Source organism: Octopus sinensis, linkage group LG6 (genome assembly GCF_006345805.1).
Source record: "Octopus sinensis linkage group LG6, ASM634580v1, whole genome shotgun sequence".
NCBI classification, from domain to species: domain Eukaryota; kingdom Metazoa; phylum Mollusca; class Cephalopoda; order Octopoda; family Octopodidae; genus Octopus; species Octopus sinensis.
Window position 1 is genome coordinate 89,735,068 of NC_043002.1, and position 21,943 is coordinate 89,757,010.

Consider the following 21,943-nt stretch of genomic DNA (forward strand, 5'->3'; position numbering starts at 1 on the left):
AGGCAATGAATAATCGGAGGGTGAACGATATTAGAAGTCTGTAGCCGACAGCCAACTAACAGCACTTTATCTGCTACTACAACTGTACCAAGAACAATAATATTCTGAACTCTCTCGACGTTTCGTCGTTTTTAGTAACGACAACATTATAAAATTTTGCTTATCAAAAAATCTCAACAGACTCCAATGTTCCTCTCACACTCAACACAATTTCCCCTGACTAATCGCTGCTAAAATTGGGGTCCTGAAATTGGGGTAACTTGATTCGACACGAACAATTTTTAATATTTAACTTTTGATTCCGCATTGACATGATATTTTGTGTATGAGCCTCAGTGTTCGTTATCTTCATAATCACAAAATACCTGGCTGTATTCAACTACATAGCACATTGAACAAGTGACTTCTACTTTGAATCGATCTAGAAGTCTCGGGATTGAATTTGGACAAACAGAATCTGTGTGGAAAGGCTACAAGTGGACTATACTTAAAATTCGAAAAATTAGTGTTTTCATACGACCGTGTCACGCTGATCTCTCTATATATAAACGGCAGTTTGTCTGTGTGTGTTTCTGTGTGTCTGTTAGGTTGTACCCTCACCTTGACCACGGCTTTCAACCGATTCTGATGAAACTTGATACACACATAGCCCAATGTCATAATTCAAAACTAACGCAGCGAAAATTTTGAAAAGTTCCCCCAGTTCTGAAAAAAATCGATAAATTCGACATGGGGTCGAGAATCAGAAACACAAGCCACAGACTGTCTAGGGGACGCAACTCGACCTTTTTAACTAAAAAAAATTTACCATAATTTTTTTTCCATTTTTTGGCTATAACTCTCTAAAAATGCTTTATAGTTATTTCCCTTACAAACCCGAGCAACGCCGGGCGATACTGTTAGTTATGTATAAAAATTACATTAAGGGTACAACACCTGCTGCATACTCAACCACTTGCAGTATAATTCAATGTGTACACATGTAACTTTGTTGTTGTTTGTTCCTTCTCGAGCCATGCCTGGCTCGTAAGGGCCGGTTTTCCGGTTTCTTGGCGTATAGGTTCCCCACCTGGACGGGACGCCAGTCCGTCACAGGTGAGCTGCAAGATGCAGGAGGAAAGAGTGAGAGAAAGTTGTGGCGAAAGAGTCAGCAGAGGTTCGCCATTACCTTCTACCAGAGCTGCGTAAAGCTTAGGTGTTTCGCTCATAAACACACACCACCCGGTCTGAGATTCGAACCCGCGATCCCTCGACCGCGAGTCCGCTGCACTAGGCCACTAGGCCATGTGCCTCCACAACATGTAACTTTATCTTTTACTTATTTCAATCACTGGATTGCAGCCGTGCTGAGACACCACCTTGGAAGGTTTAGTTGAACCAACCGACTCGAGTATATAAGTTCTTTTCTCTTTTTAAATCTTCTTCTCATTCTATCGGTCTTTTTGCTGAACCGCTAAGTTACGAGGACGTAAACACAATAATACCCATTATTAAGCGGTGGTGAGAGAAAAATGCAAAGGCGCGCACGCACACTCACACACACGTACGCTCGCGCATATACACATACACATATAAAACTATAATATTTAAAAGGATTTATTTTTAAATAATTGTTGTAGATATGCTTCCATAATAAATAGCTATGAAATAAATCTTACATTTTATTAATAATTGAAATCTATTACACGTGTGATGACGAACGATATATTTTTCTTCATTTTAAACATTTATTTAGATTTTACTTGCAGATGAAATGATAGATATTTATTTTATAAATAGCTATGATAGCAACACATCTACAATAGTTATTTAAATAAATCCTTTTAAATATCATATAATATTACTCCATGAATTTTTTACGATGTGAATTGGTTAACGATTAAGTAAAAAAGCTTTTTTGTAATTCATATATTGTTTCAGTACTGAATTTTTTAAGTTACGCTTAGCATAAGCGTGAGAGCGAAATTTGCTCGGGAGGTGCAAACTCACTTCGAATCAGGATATTCAAAGCGTTTTCATTGCGCCTTTCCGCCCACCGCCAAAAATTTTTGTTGGAGAGGGTGTATTTAAACACCTTGCATCCGAATCTATGATAGCTAATTGTTTGTGTATTTAAACGCTCTGATACATTTTCTATTGGAGAATTGAACTATATATAAATATATATGTATATACTACAGGCTTCAACACAGTTTCTGTCTCTCAAATTCATTCACAAGGCATTGTGAGATTGGACCCAAAACCACGTTGTTGCAAAGCGAACTTCTTAGCCACACAACCATGCTTGTATGCATGTAGATATTCAGCATATTACACCGGTATAATGTCGCAAGCTGGCAGAATCGTTACCACGCCGGGCAAAATGCTTTGCGGCATTTCGTCCGTCTTTACGTTCTGGGTTCAAATTCTGCCAAGGTCGACATTACCTTTCATCGTTTCGGGGTCGATAAAACAAACACTCTTTGAGCACTGGAATCAATGTAATCGACTTAACTCCTGTTGGTTTTGTGCCAAAATTTTAACTCACTGTATTACATCGATAGAGTTATACATTTGAAGTGTATTAATATAGTCTGGTCGGTGTGAACAAATACGAATTAATTTCTCTTGAAATTTTCCTCTTTGTTTTAATTCTTTGCAATGAAGGTCGTTAGACCGATACATCTGACATTTCTTCCTGCCTTTCAGCATCACACAATAACTTATCGCGGTATTTGTGTGCTTTCTTTACATGTTCTAATATATTGTTTTCCATCTTGACATGAACAGGTATGCTTGAGTCAATGTATGCCCGATTGGCTTACTATTTACCATTTTATTAGGTAACCACTTTGGAAAGCATTAGATTTATAATATAATTTAATAACTGTTTTGGAAATTATTCCATTTTCCTTTTTTCTCCTTTAATATCAGCCATTTTTGGCGTGTTTCTTATGAAAGCGAGCGGAGTACCCTTATACATACGTGAATTCTTGTGTTGTTTCAGGACGACTGTTTCTGTATACCACATGCCACAAACTTGATTTAAGATGAAGACGGTTACTTAAATATTTTTACGATCCACGTTTTCTAGTTCTTTCGTAACAAAATCCAGGAAGATGTTGGAAACAGTAGGTAGAAGCACGCGTACTTACGTGCCTGAAACCCACGCGTATAGAGCTCAACTCGTCTGGTTACCATCGCCACACTTTGTATAACTACATAATGTCTCTATATTTTCCGCTATTTTTGAGTCTACAATTATTACTATTATCATCTTCCATAGAACCTTCCTTCCGATCATGTCGAAGGCAGGTTTAACATCAACGGAGTTTAAGTGCATTTGATGTTCCTTGACTTTTTCAAGTATATGACTGTAAAAATGGCTTCGACTGTAGCTCAAGTAGGTCTAAAACAAAATTGAGTCTCCCCTGTCGTTTCTTTGGTTTATTATTCATTCTGTCGAAGGCGGCGAGCTGGCAGGTACGTTAGTACGCCGGGCGAAATGCGTAGCCGTATTTCGTCTGCTGTTACGTTCTGAGTTCAAATTCCGCCGAGGTCGACTTTGCCTTTCATCCTTTCGGGGTCGATAAATTAAGTACCAGTTACGCACTGGGGTCGATATAATCGACTCAATCCGTCTGTCTGTCCTTGTTTGTTTCCTCTGTGTTTGCCCCCTTGTGGGTAGTAAAGAAATAGGTATTTCGTCTGCCGCTACGTTCTGAGTTCAAATTCCGCCGAGGTCGACTTTGCCTTTCATCCTTTCGGGGTCGATAAATTAAATATCAGTTGAGTACTAGGGTCGATGTCATCGACTTTCTCCTCTCCCAAATTTCAGGCCTTGTGTCTATAGAAGAAAGGATTATTCATTCTGTCAAAGAGGATTCTAATGAAAACTTAATAAGAGAGAAATCATTCAGCAGTTTTCAAATTTTTGCTTGTCGCCCCTTTTTATGTGTTGAAATTACAAGCATGCAAGTCACTTCCTTTGGAATCTTTTCTGCTTTCCATATGTTAAATATTACATGAAATATATTAACCATATGCTCTACTGTTTTTACTAATTCAACAACGAAGGTATTAATATCAATGAGCTTTACGTGTTTTATTCATTTTATTTCTTTTTCTATTTCTTTTATTTTTGAGTAAAAGGGCGGTGGATCGGCTGAGTCATTACAGCGTTGGACAAAATGCCTTTCAGTATTTGTTTCGGGTCTTAATGCTCTCTGTTCAAAAACCAACGAACTAAACTCGATAAAATAACGCACCACTCAGATAAAGGGGTTGGTTTAATTGACCAACCCCACACCCTCAAAATTGATGGTCTTGTGCCTAACATAGAAGCAATTGTTTCTGAATGAGCATACGTCTCAGATGGACCATCCGGTATTTCTGATATTATTTCTGAATTATATAAGAATTTAGGGTTAAGATGTTGACTATGATGTTTCCAACATTAAAGTACCTCGGCTGTATTTGTATGTTATAATCGTTATCTTTGATTTTACTGTAGATTTTTGTTGCTCCATTTTATTGCTCCATTTCACAGACTAACTTGAAGAGTTTGTGACCATTTATTATTCTTGAGGTCAGTTTCTAGTTGTCTTATTTTGTTCTCTAGATTTTTGTTCCTTTACATTTTAGCAGCTTTCCTCAGTTCTCTGCATTGTTTGACCATGACAGTATCACGAGCCGTTCAGCAGTTCTCTTCTGGTCTTTAGTTTTTGTTCACAAACTGTCTCTATTTCTGACGGTAGGCCTGTAATTTGTCTTCGTGCTTTCAAGCAGACAGTTTCTTCTGTTATTTTGCTGTTATTTTCTTTGACAGATAAATAAATATCATCCATCTTGAGATGGAGGTAAGGTGAGAAAATGGCCCCAGTCTGTGTTTCAAACTTTTGAGTAAGTATTTTAGGATAGTTCCATTCACATCACATTATTTTGGTACCGTATTTTTTTACTTTTGCTTCTTTGTTATTTCAAAGTATGTCATATGATCAGAACCTATCTCTGCCAAGTGGCATGCTTTCTGTATTAACATCACGCTGCTATACCGCACAGTGGTGTAGATCGCCGATTTTTCGAGTTTCCGTTAGTTAGATACATGTTAGCCATTTCCAAGTGAGGGCGCGTGGCTTAGTGGTTAGGGCATTCGGCTCATGATCGTAAGGTTGTGAGTTCGATTCCCGGCGACGCGTTGTGTCCTTGAGCAAGACACTTTATTTCACGTTGCTCCAGTCCACTCAGCTGGCAAAAATGAGTTGTACTTGTATTTCAAAGGGTCAGCCTTGTCACTCTCTGTGTCACGCTGATTATCCCCGAGAACTACGTTAAGGGTACACGTGTTTGTGGAATGCTCAGCCATTTGCACGTTAATTTCATGAGCAAGCTGTTCCGTTGATCGTATCAGCTGGGACCCTCGTCGTCGTAACCGGCGGAGTCTTTTTTTTAAGCCATTTCCAAGTACTCGTGTTGTTGCTGCTCAGTGCTCCACTGCTCATGTAGATTTTGTCTATCAACGACAAGAATGTATGGAGGTGTGTTCAGGAATCCCCCTCAGCCCACTTCTTTGTGCCATCAAAAGAGAAGTTGATGACACCACTTCTGGTTAGATTCAGCGAGGAGCCAGATGTTGATCAGTATGGTAACTAAGCTACAAAGCTGCTACATTTAAAGGCTGTGTTTTATGTGGAACTCTATATCCATGAGCAGCCACATTGTGCAGTTTGCTTGTTCAATGAGTGTGGAGCAAATAATTAAATTAAACATTTTTATTAATATACATCGAACCCGCCGAGCTGGGAGTTGCTATTTGCCGAAGTATCCGGGTGTCAGCGGTTTGTCTGGTATTTTTTGGAGGAAATTTGTCCAAGCGCCGTTTGAATGTTATTGAATCTTTTGGTCTTTTTTCGGTATAATTTTGAATAAAATAGTGTCAGTTGGAGCAAAAATGTTCTTACGTAGTGTTATGTAATGTGAACACGATTTTTGTAGAAGACGTATGGCACGAAGTAGGGGTAACCTTACTCTCTCTCTCTTTTACTCTTTTACTTGTTTCAGTCATTTGACTGCGGCCATGCTGGAGCACCACCTTTTAGTACTTATTCTATCGGTCTCTTTTTGCCGAACCGCTAAGTGACGGGGACGTAAACACACCAGCATCGATTGTCAAGCAATGCTAGGGGGACAAACACAGACACACAAACACACACACATATACATATATATACATATACGACAGGCTTCTTTCAGTTTCCGTCTACCAAATCCACTCACAAGGCATTGGTCGGCCCGGGGCTATAGCAGAAGACACTTGCCCAAGATCCACGCAGTGGGACTGAACCCGCAACCGTGTGGTTGGTTAGCAAGCTTAAAAAAAAAGACTCCGCCGGTTACGACGACGAGGGTCCCAGCTGATACGATCAACGGAACAGCTTGCTCGTGAAATTAACGTGCAAATGGCTGAGCATTCCACAGACACGTGTACCCTTAACGTAGTTCTCGGGGATAATCAGCGTGACACAGATAGTGACAAGGCTGACCCTTTGAAATACAAGTACAACTCATTTTTGCCAGCTGAGTGGACTGGAGCAACGTGAAATAAAGTGTCTTGCTCAAGGACACAACGCGTCGCCGGGAATCGAACTCACAACCTTACGATCATGAGCCGAATGCCCTAACCACTAAGCCACGCGCCCTCACGGTTAGCAAGCTACTTACCACACAGCCACTCCTGCGCCTATTGTGTGACTTGCGAATTGAATACTGGTGTTATTTGGTGAATGTTGATGGAATGTTTTCCACATTGTTGAAGTTATGTTGAGCTCACCGCAGCGTTGGTTAGAATAGCTTGAGCTTTATAAGACAAGCCTAAGCCTGTTATACCCGACTTTTTTTTTGCGATCGGTCTCTGGAGTACTGCACTTCTCGCAATATATAGGGGATTACAGTGGGCAGCTGTCTTCAAGATAAGACCTAGAAAACGTAGAGGAGAAGAAGGTGATGGCACTGGAATCTCTAAAAGGATCCCCGACCACATTCTTCGGCTCGTGTCGACTTTATTGTTGATGTGCGTACTGCGCTTCAGCTTAGGTTGTTTTCTACAATTACCTGAGTTTTCTGATATTATTTGAGGCTGCGAGAAACTCGCCTAAAGGAAGAGAATATGGTTGTTTAAGTATGTCCTCTTGTCCAAAATAGATGAGCTCAGATTTTCCCTCGTTTAGCAGCACGCTGGTTTCTTTTCTGCCCATCAAATCACAGAGCACAGAGTAGATTAAAGTTCTCTTTAGTCATACACTCCCATGATTACTTTCTCGGGCTTAGAGTGATCTGCAAAGATTAAAAAAAAAAATTTACTATTTTTGGTGGCATTTGCTATGTCCCTTAGGTAAATAATAAACAGAAGTGGGCACAACACAACACACTGTAGGATAACCGAATGACGTTTGCTATTTTTGAGTTAACACCGCTCACGACTTGTTCAGTTGTGTTTGTCAAGAAACATTTCATCTACTGTAGTAGCTTTCCAGGGACTCCAGTGTTCAATGGTCTTTTTCAGTAGTATGTTGTGGTGGCTTGACATGTTTTGGGACTCTCTCCCAGAGCACTTAAAATGTCAAAGTGGTGCAGTCAGTTTCTGCCACTACGAAGGCCATACTGGCTGGTATCTAGATGATTTCTTTTTAGAAATACACACACAGACGCGCACACATAGAAGCGTGCGCGTACGCACACACACACACACACACACACTCTCTCTCTCTCACACACACACTCTCTCTCACACACACACACAGAGTCGCACATATATGTATGTATCAATATATTAAGGTTATAAATGGAAAATAGCAACGAATATTTACTGATGGAAAGGCTCAAATCTGGTATAGAGTGAAATTTATGATATACAGTTGTTAGTTGTGACTTCATGTTTTCCCCTAGAAACTTATTCACCACATACATACAAACACAATATTCGCCCACCCTCTCTCTCTCTATACACACACTCTCTCTCTCTCTCTCTCTCACACACACACAGACACACACACACATATATATCGTTAAAGCACGAAATTGCGCCAGATCCTCTGGTTGATTAACTGATGAGGAATTAGGGACCTTGTGTCTGTTCTCCGTTCGTCTGTGCATTTAATATATGTTTTTTAACTTGCCATTCTGCTTTCTGTTTTTCGTTTGTGCATTTATTATACATTTTTTCACTTATTAAGTAACGGAACGCAACGCACCCTGGCTTTTATTCACAATATATATATATATATATATAAATCTTTGTGGAGAATGGCGATTTGACGTCTATATCTAGCATGTTGACTGTCCACCTTTTCGTGTTCAGTCCTTAATTGGTATATATATATATATATATATATATATATATATATATATATATATATATATATATATATATATGTATGTGTGTGTGTGTGTTTATAGATTATCTATGTCTCTCTGTCTATACCCATTCACACTTGCACACACACACACACACACACACTGCTATTGTGTGTATATAAAAGAATGGGGAAAAATACAAAACAACAAAAACGGATGAAAAAAAACAACCAATCGAATCAAGATAATTCGGTTCAATCCCGAATCTCCTCTTAAAGAGGATCCACTTGACTAACTTTATTGAGAATCGATTTGTGATATGTAGCTAAAAGTATTTTAAACGCGAACCAATATCATGGGATGATGGACAGAGATTGAAGTAGATCTATCACTGAGATATTCCACCGAAGTAGCTTCTTCTAAGACTGACCGTCCTCCTTTGCAGAATTTAGAGAGAATGGCATAGTCCAGTATATTTAGGTGTTAGTGTTTATAGTAGCGAATAATGTTGATGCGTTGAAAAATGTATGCAAGGGTGGTTGGTTGGTTTGTTACACAAAGCGAGGGTGTTTATGGTAGAGACTAAGGATGGCGAAAACTAGATATTTTCTAAGTCTGAATATATTAAAGAAGAGTCAAAATTCGACTGTGTGTGCGCGCGCGCGCGTTTGGATTAGTTGGAGAGAGAATAGGGAGAGATGGAATGTTTCTTTTCTTTCTTTTTAGTCCAAGAATACGTTGTGTATAAATTTTAATAATCAATGAAATGAATAACTATGTGCATGCACAGAAAATTATCATCGTCTACACACTCGAATGTATATACATATTCATATATGTATGAGCATGTATGTATGCATATATATATGTGTGTGTGTGTGGTGTGTATCAGGCGTGGTTGTGCGGTAAGAATTTTCCTTTCCAACCACATGGTTCCGGATCCAGTCCCACTCTATGGCATCTTTAGCAAATGTCTTCTATTATAGCCACGGGACGACTAAAGCCTTGTAAGCGGATTTGGTAGACAAAAATTGAAAAAAAAAGGCTCGTTTTATATATATATATATATATATATATATATATATATATATAATATATATATATATATATATATATATATATATATATACTGGGTTTTGTATATTATGGAAAGAGCGATGAAGGACAGCTACTATTTTTGCCCATTTGAAAGCGTTACAATGTGTCTCAAATAATCCTTTCTACTATATGCACAAGGTCTGAAATTTGGGGAGGGAGATAGCCAACTACATCGACCCCAGTGCGTAACTGGTACTTAGTTTATCGACCCCGAAAGGATGAACGGCAAAGTCGACCCTGACGGAATTTGATCTCAGAAGGTAGTGACGGGCGAAATATCGCTAAGTATTTCGTCTAGCGTGCTAACGTTTCTCCCAGCTCACCGCCTTCAATGCGTATCAGATAATAATAATAATAATAATAATAATAATAATAATAATAATAATAAAATCATATTATCTCTAGCTGCCCAGTCCTGGCTAAGAAGGAATATATTCACAGACATGATAGGTTGGAACCTACATACATTGGAAGCTATGCCAACATTATGGAATAACAACAGAAAAAAGATGGTATAGGCACACACCAGAAAAGGTCACAGAAAACGAGAAAGCAACCATACTCTGTGATATGCCGATACACACAGATAGAGAAATTAAGGCCAACAGACCAGATATAGTTGTCAGAGATCATGAAGAAAAAAAATGCTTTCTAATTGATGTATCAATACCGGCAGATGACAACGTGTCTCTAAAAGAAATGGAGAAACTCTCAAAATACAAAGACCTGGAAATAGAGGTAACTAGAATGTGGAACCTGAAAACAGAAACAATTCCTATCATAGTAGGTGCATTAGGCATGATAAAAAAATATTCAGACAAATACATAACAAAAACACCAGGACTTACAAACACATATAACATACAGAAAATTGCACTACTAAGCACTGCACACATCCTACGCAGAACACTTTCCATACAATAACCATCAGAGCATCACAACAAATCACAGCACATACCCAAGGCACACAGAGCTGCGCTCGGTAGTGAAGTGAAAGCACGCTATAAAAATAAAACTACTGAATAATAATAATAATAATCCAGTACCAGGCACTGGCTCTCATGGCTTCTGATCTTAACTTATTGGAAGTGTTATCGTGTACATGTTTTGTCTTGGTAGAAAAGATGGGTTACAGCAAATATTCTGCTCAATACCACAGATTTGCTTGTCATGTCCCTTAAGGGCTGATAATATATGCATCTCTGACCACGAGTACAAGTAGGTGTGTGGGAGAGGCATCATAGCCATACACCGAGAGGAATTCTTTGTGGTTTGAATAATCATCTCTGGAAGCATTGTATTTTGTTCATCATCCTTAAACAACCCTTATTCAGAAACCCGAAGAAAATTCTAACTGGGCCCCACCTGTAAGGTCACGTGCTGTTTATTTTGCTATAAGATCACCATGTAGCGCACATATGGTTGTGATACATGTGCCTGGTGTTCCCTTATCAGACGGGTAGTCATGGTGGGTATACTGGGCTTCGTATATTTTACCCCAGTGTCACTTTGATGGCATGCGTTGCTCTCTCACTCAATAATAATAACAACAATAATAATAATAATAATAGGGCCCCACCTGCAAGGTCATGCGCTGTTTATCTTGATATGAAATCAACATGTCACGCACACATAGTTGTGATACATGTGCCTGATGTACCCTTATCAGACGGGTAGTCATGATGGGTATACTGGACATTAAATATTTTACCCCAGTGTCACTTTTATGGCATGCACTGCTCTCTCACTCAATAATAATAATGATGGGTTCAAATTTTTCCACAAGGGCAGCAATTTCGGGGGAGGGGATGAGTCGATTACATCGACCCCAACGCTCAAGAGGTACTTATTTTATCGACCCCCAAAGAATGAAGTGCAAAATCGACCTTGGTGGAATTTGAACTCAGGACGTAAAGACAGTTGAAATTCCGTTAAGCATATTGCCCAGCGTGCTAACGATTCTGCCAGCTCGCTGCCTTAGTAATGATAATAATGTTTTCAAATTTTGGCACAATGCCAGCAATTTTGGGACAGGGATGAAAATCGATCACCTCGACCTCAGTGCTCGATTGGTACGTATTTTATTCATCCTGAAATGAAAGGCTAAGTCGACCGCAGCAAAATATGCACCCAGAACGTAAAAAACGGACGAAATGCCGCTACGCATTTTGCCGGTGTGCTACGGATTCTGCCGGCCCATCGCCTTAATAATAATAATAATAATAATAATTATAATAATAAGAACAATGATAATAGTAATAACAACAACAATAATAGTAATAACAATCCTTTCTACAAAAGGTACAAGGCCTGAAATTTTGGATAGGAGACTAGTCGATTACATCGACCTCAGTATTTCACTAGTATAGACCCCAAAATTTATAGACCCCAAAAGGATGAAGAACAAAGTCGACCTTGGCGGAATTTGAATTCAAAACGTAAAGACAGACGAAATACTGCTCTGCATTTAACCTGGTGTACTAACGATTCTGCTAGCTCGCTGCCTTTCATAATAATAATAATAATAATAATAATAATAATAATCCTTTTCTAATATAGGCACAAAGCCTGAAATTTGGGGGAGGGGACTAGTCGTTTATATGGACTTCAGTGTTTCACTGGTACTTAATTTATTGACCCCTAAAGAATGAAAGGCAAAGTTGACCTTGGCGGAATTTGAATTCAGAACGTAGCAGCAGATAAAATACAGGTAAGCAGTTCGCTCGGCGTGCAAACGGTTCTGCACCCCCACCCCAATAATAATAATAATTCCACCGAAGTCGACTTTACCTTTCATCCTTTCGGGGTCGATAAATTAAGTACCAGTTGCGTACTGGGGTCTATCTTATTCACTGGCTCCCCCGCCAAAAAATTTCGAGCCTTGTGCCTAGAGTAGAAAATAATAATAATGATAATAATAATAATAATAATAGGCGCAGGAGTGGCTGTGTGGTAAGTAGCTTGCTAACCAACCACATGGTTCCGGGTTCAGTCCCACTGCGTGGCATCTTGAGCAAGTGTTTTCTGCTATAGCCCCGGGCCGACCAATGGCTTGTGAGTGGATTTGGTAGACGGAAACTGAAAGAAGCCTGTCGTATATATGTATATATATATGTATGTGTGTGTATATGTTTGTGTGTCTGTGTTTGTCCCTCTAGCATTGCTTGACAACTGATGCTGGTGTGTTTACGTCCCCGTCACTTAGCGGTTCGGCAAAAAGAGACCGATAGAATAAGTACTGGGCTTACAAAGAATAAGTCCTGGGGTCGATTCGCTCGACTAAAGGCGGTGCTCCAGCATGGCCGCAGTCAAATAACGGAAACAAGTGAAATAATAAACAGAATAAATAATAATAATAATAATAATATAGAAGGTGGTAGAGGCCTTATACAGCTGGAAAACTACTATATAATAACCACCATAGGACTGCAAAAATATCTACTTCAGAAGGAAGGAAAACTGATACAAATAGCGGCAAAACACGAGCAAAAAAAAAAAACTGTTCTCAATATTTAAGGAAGCTGACAAATACAAACAAGAAATCATACCACCTAATAAATATGAAGAAGAAGAAGAAGATGAAGAAACAACAAAAGCTATAAAACAAATGAAATCCAAACTAAAAATAGAACAGCAACGAACCATGATAACACGATGGCAAGGAAAGCCCCTTCATGGGAAATACTGGACTAAACTAAACGCAAAAGAAATAGACAAAGAAAAATCCCAGCAATGGTTGAGAAGCTCAGGACTCAAAGCAGAGACAGAGGGATTTTTAATTGCAGCACAAGACCAAAGCCTCCCCACCAGAAATTACCAAAAACATGTAATGAAAAGAAATATAACAAGTATCTGCAGAATATGTGGAGATGGACAAGAAACAATAAATCATATTATCTCTGGCTGCCCAGTCCTGGCTAAGAAGGAATATATTCACAGACATGATAGAGTTGGAACCTACATACACTGGAAGCTATGCCAACATTATGGAATAACAACAGAAAAAAGATGGTATAGGCACACACCAGAAAAGGTCACAGAAAACGAGAAAGCAACCATACTCTGTGATATGCCGATACACACAGACAGAGAAATTAAGGCCAACAGACCAGATATAGTTGTCAGAGATCATGAAGAAAAAAAATGCTTTCTAATTGATGTATCAATACCGGCAGATGACAACGTGTCTCTAAAAGAAATGGAGAGACTCTCAAAATACAAAGACCTGGAAATAGAGGTAACCAGAATGTGGAATCTAAAAACAGAAACAATTCCTATCATAGTAGGTGCATTAAGCATGATAAAAAAATATTCAGACAAATACATAACAAAAACACCAGGACTTACAAACACATATAACATACAGAAAATTGCACTACTAAGCACTGCACACATCCTACGCAGAACACTTTCCATACAATAACCATCAGAGCATCACAACAAATCACAGCACATACCCAAGGCACACAGAGCTGCGCTCGGTAGTGAAGTGAAAGCACGCTATAAAAATAAAACTACTGAACAATAATAATAATAATAATAATAATAATAATAATAATAATAATAATAATAATAATAATAATAATATGCTCTGATGCAGTACTAGACAGTGGCTCTCATGGCTTCTGATCTTAACTGATTGGAAGTGTTATCATGTACATTGTTTTGTCTTGGTATAAAAGATGGGCTACAGCAAATATTCTGCTCAATACCACAGATTTGCTTGTCAGTTTCACCTTAACCAGTTGAGCATCTTCCTTAGTGGCTGACGATATATACATCTGTGATCACGAGCAGAAGTAGTTGGAGCATCACAGCCGTGTATTGAAAGGAATTCTTTTGGAGTTTGGATAATTCACCTTTGGAAACATGGGTGGTTCGTTCAACATCCTTAAACAACCCTTATGCAGGGACCTTTTGAGTGTGATGGGCTATTCGACCCAAAGAAAATTCTAACTGGGCCCCACCTGCAAGGTCATGCGCTGTTTATCTTGATATGAGATCACCATATCGCGCACATATGGTTGTGATGCATGTGCCTGGTGTATCCTTATCAGACGGGTAGTCATGATCGGTTTACTGGGCTTCGTATATTTTACCCCAATGTCACTTTGATGGCATGCTCTGCTCTCTCACTCAATAATAATGATGATGATGATGATGATAATAATAATAATAATAATAATAATAATAATAATAATAATAATAATAATAATAATAATACCAGTACGGGTATAAAATGCTTGATAAAAAAAATATAAATCATCTCATTTACATGGATGATTTAAAGCTATTTGCAAAAAATGACCAACAACTCAAGGGCTTACTAGCGATAGTCAAACAATTCAGTGACGACATCAGAAAGCAATTCGGCCTCGATAAATGTGCAAAAGCTACCTTTATCAAAGGAAAAAATGACAGAAACATCTAACGTTAACCTTGACCAGCAGAATGTCATAAAAGAACTAGACCCAGCGGAGAGCTACAAGTACCTAGGGGTAATTGAAGGGAACGGAATAAGGCATTCAGAGACGAAGGAAAGGATCAGGAGAGAATGTTATCGAAGAGTGAGAGCAATACTCAAGACAGAGCTGGATGCAAGAAACAGGATCGAAGCGATCAATGCATTAGCCATACCAGTCGTGACTTACAGTTTCAATATCGTTAACTGGTCAATTACTGAAATATGTCAGCTCGACAGAAAAATACGAAAACTGTTGACAATGCATAGGATGCACCACCCTAAGGCAGATACAGAACGACTTTATCTGCCAAGAAAAGAGGGAGGCCGTGGTCTTTTACAACTGGCAATAACAATGAAGATTGCTACAATTGGCCTAGACACCTACCTGAAAAAGTCTGAGGACTGGTTGTTAAAACTTGTCTCAAAACATGAAAACAAGAAAGCATCATACTCAGTAACAAAACAGGCAAAGGAATTTCTAAGTGAATTCCGAATACAACAAATTTCGGAATTAGAGATAGACATACAAGAAACAAGCACAGAAAAAGCTAGGCGCATGAAAACCCGTGCCAAAACTGCGGCCTTAGGTATTCTGAATAATAAATGGCAAGAAAAACCTCTCTATGGCAAATACCCAAAGAGAGCGAATAATGCAGATATTGACAAAGCCCTGACCCATCAATGGCTAATGGCCTCTGGCTTAAAATCTGAAACAGAAGGGTTTATCATAGCAGCTCAAGATCAATGCATACCAACAAGAAACTACCAGGCCAACATATTAAAGAACGGCAGTAGCCTAACATGTCGTGTATGCCGACAACAAAATGAAACCATTGATCATGTTGTCTCCAAATGCAATCTTCCAGCGCCTCAACAGGCATGATAGAGCTGCACAATATATTCACTGGGTAATTTGCAAAAACCTGGATTTGCCCCATGAAAAAAAACTGGTGGGAACACAATCCACCTCCAGTGCTTGAAAATGACCACATCTCACTCCTCTGGAACTTCACCATTCAAATGACAGAAAGATAGATGCAAATAGGCCAGACATCATATTGAAAGACTTCAGACAAAGAACATGCCTCCTCATTGATATGACTGTCCCAATCGATATAAACGTATCTGTTAAGACCTACCAAAAACTGAGCAAATATAAAGATCTTGAAATAGAAATCAGCAAAATGTGGAACCTGAAGACTAAAACAATACCTGTTGTCATAGGTGCCCTGGGAATGATAGCGAAAGGGGCTGATTGCTACCTAACTCAGATACCAGGAAACCCCACATTGGCAGAAATTCAAAAGATAGTGCTCCTGGGAACTGCTCATATCCTACGCAAAATACTCTCTATGTAATCCCAAGGTTTAAAACAAACTTTTTTATTTTTTTAAATTTATGTATTCGACATTCACTAGTACAACACACAAAAAAAAAAAAACCCCAAATATATAGCACACTAGGCATAACAACAACGTGAACTTCCAACCTGTTGTCTCTTGAGGTCTCTGGGTGAGACTTGGAGCCAACTTGTACAGACATAAAGCAAAAGTCAAACATAGAATAATAATAATAATAATAATAATAATAATAATAATAATAATAATAATAATAATGATAATATTAATAATAATTCCGCCGAAGGCGACTTCGCCTTTCATCCTTTCGGGGTCGATAAATTAAGTACCAGTTGCGTACTGGAATCGATCTAATCGACTGGCCCCAGCCCCCAAAATTTCGGGCGTTGTGCCTAGAGTAGAAAATAATGATGATGATAATAATAATAATAATAATAATAATAATAAACCTGTAATTTCAGTTTATCTGGAAGAGAAAGATATCAACTAAATGATATATTTCCCGCGGTAGGCTAGCGTCATTTCCAGTTGGAGAAATACTTGTCGCTTTATTTAAAGGTATAGAAGGACAAATTAAATGCTACTTTGTTGAATCTCTGTGGCTTGTGACAGGACACCATGGCCGTACACCATGGCCGCACACACACACACCACACGCCTATCATCTTCCAGCCACGAGACCACCAGACCGTACGGTTTCGACCTCTTTGTGGTCATCTTCGGTGGTGGATGTTCGTCCTGTTAAATCGGAGTCTAGTCACTTGGTTCATTGAGAAGAGCGGAATATGAATGAACAGGTCATCAGTATGCGTCTCAGGTGTTTATTGACAGACACCCAGTTGAGTAAGCGTCGTGTTTGTAAATAGGTATCACGGTCCAGATGCTTGTAAACAGATGTCACAGTCTAGGTACTTGTAAAAAGTACTACGGAGATAACACTTGTAAAACGGTGTAATGTTTCGTTAGCTTTACTTGTACGTAGATACATTTTTAGGATTGGATGGGTTCCGCTAATCAGATCTGTACTCTCGATATACCATAGCTAGACCAAGTATTCAGTGTTGTCCATCAGCTTGTTATTGCATCTCAGCTAATGGATCAGGGCTGCTAATTTAATGCCCTGTTACTATTTTCACCGCGAAAATCCACCGAGTTACGTGCCCGCGTAATTTTAGTGCTTTTTTTTAATTGTAACTTAATGCTAAGTTGTGGAGGCACATGGCCTAGTGGTTAGAGCAGCGGACTCGCGGTCGAGGGATCGCGGGTTCGAATCTCAGACCGGGCGATGTGTGTGTTTATGAGCGAAACACCTAAGCACCACGCAGCTCCGGCAGAAGGTAATGGCGAACCTCTGCTGACTCTTTCGCCACAACTGTCTCTCACTCTTTCCTCCTGCATCTTGCAGCTCACCTGCGACGGACCGGCGTCCCGTCCAGGTGGGGAACCTATACGCCAAGAAACCGGGAAACCGGCCCTTATGAGCCAGGCATGGCTCGAGAAGGAACAAACAAATGCTAAGTTAATGCTTTTCCATTAAAGCCAAATTAGAATTTAATTCAGAATTTTCTGACCAAAAATCCAGACAGAAAAAAAATTTGTTATTCTATTCTTTTTAAAACAAATCGTCTCTGAAGTTCGAAGAGTTAGCAAAAAAAAAAAAAAAATTGAAATAGAAATAAGTCTCAAATATATCTTTTGAATGTTCTTCAACATTTTAACATAAATATTTTGATATTTAACAAGCAAGTTAGCTACTTAGAAAATCCCTATGAGAGATGAAAACAGCAACTATACTGAGTTGTGATGCTTATTGCTATTTCAACATGGATGTTCCGCAGGGACCAACGAACCCCAAGATGACGCCTCCTCCATCTGGTTATTCGATGCAATCTGCACCCGATATATATTGCCAGCAGGGCAGTGAACGCCTATCATCTTCCAGCCACGAGACCACCAGACCGTACGGTTTCGACCTCTTTGTGGTCATCTTCGGTGGTGGATGTTCGTCCGCAAGAGATAGCAGTAATTCACTCCAGATCGCAGTATATGTAAATCTTATTTCTTTCTTGCCCACAAGGGGCTAAACATAGAGGGGATAAACAAGGACAGACAAAGGGATTAAGTCGATAACATCGACCCCAGTGCGTAACTGGTACTTATTTAATCGACCCCGAAAGGATGAAGGGCAATGTCGACCTCGGCAGAATTTGAACTCAGAACGTAGCGGCAGACGAAATACCGCTAAGCATTTCGCCCGGCGTGCTAACGTTTCTGCCAGCTCGCCGCCTATATATAACTCTAATGACACACAGTCACTGATCTTGCAACAAGCAAATTAGAAAATCTCTATAAGAGACGGAAGTAGTAACTATATTGAGAAGTAATGCTTACTGCCACTTAAATATGGCCGTTCCACTTGATTTCTTTATATTGCGAGGTGGAGTGAACTACTGCTATCTCTAGCGGACGAGTATCAACCACCGAGGATGACCACAAAGAGGTCGAAACCGTACGGTCTGGTGGGCTTGTGGCTGGAAGAAAGGTTGGGATTCATTTCCCTGATTGAAATATATATCCGGTGCAGATTGCATCGAATAACCAGCTGGAGGAGGCGTCCTCCTGGAGTTAAAAATAATAGTAATGTTGTTTCCTACGTGGAGGCGCAATGGCCCAGTGGTTAGGGTAGCGGACTCGCGGTCATAGGATCGCGGTTTCGATTCCCACACCGGGCGTTGTGAGTGTTTATTGAGCGAAAACACCTAAAGCTCCATGAGGCTCCGCAGGGGATGGTGGTGATCCCTGCTGTACTCTTTCACCACAACTTTCTCTCATCTTATTCCTGTTTCTATTGTACTGTATTTCAAGGGGCCGGCCTTGTCACTCTCTGTGTCACGCTGAATATCCCGAGAACTACGTTAAGGGTACACGTGTCTGTGGAGTGCTAGCCACTTACACGTTAATTTCACGAGCAGGATGTTCCGTTGATTCGGATCAACCGGAACCCTCGTCATCGTAACCGACGGAGTGCTTCATGAACAGCCATGTTTAAGTGGCAATAAACATCACTTTCGATATTTACGTTTATTCATGTGATATTTTGTATGTGCTTAGGTGCCTTTTTTTGTAGTTTTCATGCTTTATTTAGAGCTTTTTAGCAATCGAGATAGTACTTCGTAAAAAAAATTTGAAATGGCAGCCTTGTTAATGATATCATTTTTAATATCTTTACATATAAAAGTGAAGTTGTGTATCTGTCTCCTACGATTTAAATTCCTAACCACTCCCACATTTTGCGGTGCAGTTTAACCAAAACCGGGTATCTTATAGTCGTGATTCATATCGAGCCCTTCTGGGTATTAGCGCGCGTCTACGATGAGTCTACGATTTAAAAAAAAAATTACCATAATTTTTTTCCATTTTAATGCATTTTTTCGCTATTATATAAGGGAAGTAACTCTCTAAAAATGTCTACGATGAGTCAACGATTTAAAAAAAAATTTACCATAGTTTTCTTTCCATTTTTAATGCATTTTTTTGCTATTATTTGGCTAGAACTCTCTAAAAATGCTTATATAGTTATTTCCCTTACAAACCCGAGCAACGCCGGGCGATACTGCTAGTAAGCAATAAGAAGAGACTGTATATAATCGACGAGTCCATAATTGACTACAAAATAGACGGATCTTCCCAAGGGGCTGGTTGATAAATACGGCAAAAATAATTTCAGTTTTTCATTAAAAACCCAACGACCATAATTAAGGCGCATTAATTAAGGTACATTAATTAATCTTCAAATCCCGAAACGATATAAAGATTCAAAGTTTGCTTCTCCATCAGTTTAATGGATGACTATCTCACCTATGTTTGTTTGTTGTGTTTGTTTGTTTGTTTGTGTGTGTGTGTGAAGGTACGTAGCTTAGTGGTTAGGATGTTGTACTCATGATCTCAAGATCGTAGTTTCGACACCTGAAGTGAGCGGTACGTTGTGTCCGTGAGCAAAACCATTTTGCGCCCCTCTGCGATCACTTCGACGTCTAATGTGTAGCACACCGTGCGCCTTGTACAGTGTCGAGTCGATGGAGGGAGTGGGCTAATGTATAGTTCATACATTTTATCACTATAAACAAATGATATATATATATATATATATATATATATATATATATATTACTAGCAGTATCGCCCAGCGTTGCTCGGGTTTGTAAGGGAAATAACTATATAAGCATTTTTAGAGAGTTACTTCCCTTATAGATGCCAATTCGGGCTTTCTTAGCCATTTCTGTTTTGGTGTCTTCAAGCCATGAAGTCGTTCTAAAAGAACGCTGGTCTCCTTGACAACGCTTTACGACGTTGATTTCCTTACACTCCCTTCCCCACAGCTTCACGAGGGAGGAAAGAAGGGGGAGAAGCAAACAGGTGCAGGTGTGACCATGGACGCCAACTCCGCCGCCATCGACACACGAAAAATTATGCATTAAAATGGAATAAAAAATGATGTTAAATTATTTTTAAAATCGTAGACTCATCGTAGACGCGCGCTAATACTCAGACGGGCTCGATATGAATCACGACTATAAGATACCCGAATTTGGTTAAACTGCACCGCAAAATGTGGGAGTAGTTAGGAATCTAAATCGAAGGGGACAGACACTCACACAACTACAGTTTTATATATATAAATTTTATGTGCCCTTTTCAAGCCTAGCCAGGCTCATGGGTCCGGTTTCCCGGTTTCTGTGGCGTATGTGTTCCCCCCAGCTGGACGGGTCGCCAGTCCATCGCAGCGTTACCCAAGAAACAGGAAGAAAGAGTGAGAGAATGTTGTGGCGAAAGAGTACAGCAGGGATCGCCACCACCCCGCGCCGGAGCTTCGTGGAGCTTTAGGTGTTTTCGCTCAATAAACACACACATCGCCCGGTCTGGGAATCGAAACCGCGATCCTCCGACCGCGAGCCCGCTGTCCTAACCACTGGGCAATTGCACCTCCACACACACACACACACACACACACACACACACAAATACAGTGTACATTTAAACACATAAGAGACATCCATCATAGGACTCCTTGTACGCTAGAGAGAACAGTTAAATTCCAAACCACTATTAGGGATAAAATTTCGAAGGGAATGAAAAATAAAAACATTTACCATCTAACAGGCGCAGGAATGGCTGTGTGGTAAGTAGCTTGCTAACCAACCACACGGTTCCGGGTTCAGTCCCACTGCGTGGCATCTTGGGCAAGTGTCTTCTACTATAGCCTCGGGCGACCAATACCTTGTGAGTGGATTTGTAGACGGAAACTGAAAGAAGCCGTCGTCGATATGTATGTATATATATATGTATGTGGGTGTGTGTTTGTGTGTCTGTGTTTGTCCCCCTAGCATTGCTTGACAACGATGCTGGGTGTTTACGTCCCCGTGACTTAGCGGTTCGCAAAAGAAACCGATAGAATAAGTACTGGGCTACAACGAATAAGTCCCGGGGTCGATTTGCTCGACTAAAGCGGTGCTCCAGCATGGCCGCAGTCAAATGACTGAAACAAGTAAAAGAGTAAAAGAGTAAAGAGTAAGAGTAACTCCTTACCAATAGTCTATTGACTAAATTTTTACACGTTAGGCCACTGGTAACGGAAATTCTAATATTTCTGATTACCCTTTGATATTATATATATATATATATAATATATATA